The sequence below is a fragment of the Daktulosphaira vitifoliae genome, unplaced genomic scaffold (genome assembly GCF_025091365.1).
Source record: "Daktulosphaira vitifoliae isolate Bord-2020 unplaced genomic scaffold, ASM2509136v1 Scaffold_6808, whole genome shotgun sequence".
NCBI lineage: Eukaryota > Metazoa > Arthropoda > Insecta > Hemiptera > Phylloxeridae > Daktulosphaira > Daktulosphaira vitifoliae.
Window position 1 is genome coordinate 1 of NW_026106368.1, and position 651 is coordinate 651.

Sequence of the window (651 nt, forward strand, 5' to 3'; positions counted from 1 at the left end):
AAAAATAATTCTATACAATTATTGGTCAAATAAAAATTGTTTCGAATACAAAGTAACATAAATTTAATTATATGCCAAACTTTGATATTAAAGCACCACATGTTAGTGAAGTCAAATAGAATCCAAACTTTACAGGTTATTTGTTTAAATACAAAAAAAAAAATTTCAGGGTTACTATTAAAATTTGGAACTTGAAAAATAAATATATTTAATAAATGTATTACAATAAACTATTTTGCATATTTTAGGTAGTAACACTGAACGAAAATAATAATGAAAATCTCAAAAAGTTTTTAGTTAATATGAAGAAAGAATTTAATGATGCGAGTAATTATTTAACAAATTATAAAATATCGATATATTTTTTTATACTATTGTATTTTTAGATACAACATCATTCACTTTAGGTGAGGTTCTAATAAAAGTATTATTCTACAAGACACAATTTAAGAATACTGACTTTGATACACGTTATGAAATTCATCATATACTATATCAAATTTCACAATTGTATTCTCCAAATTCGATATATCATTTAAATACGTTTTACAAATATTAAATGTATTACAGTAGGAAATATTATTTTTAATAATAATAAATAGTATTATTTTTTTAAACTTTCAAATACGCTATTTTTTTTTTTTTTGCTAT

General features: G+C 20.1%; 1 long non-coding RNA gene across 1 annotated transcript; it reads left to right on the forward strand.

Annotated features, from left to right (window-relative positions):
- Positions 1 to 55: 55 nt before the first annotated feature.
- Positions 56 to 617, forward strand: LOC126910203 (uncharacterized). Its single transcript, XR_007705209.1, has 2 exons — positions 56 to 327; positions 387 to 617. It is a non-coding gene; the product is annotated as an uncharacterized LOC126910203 (long non-coding RNA).
- Positions 618 to 651: the final 34 nt, after the last annotated feature.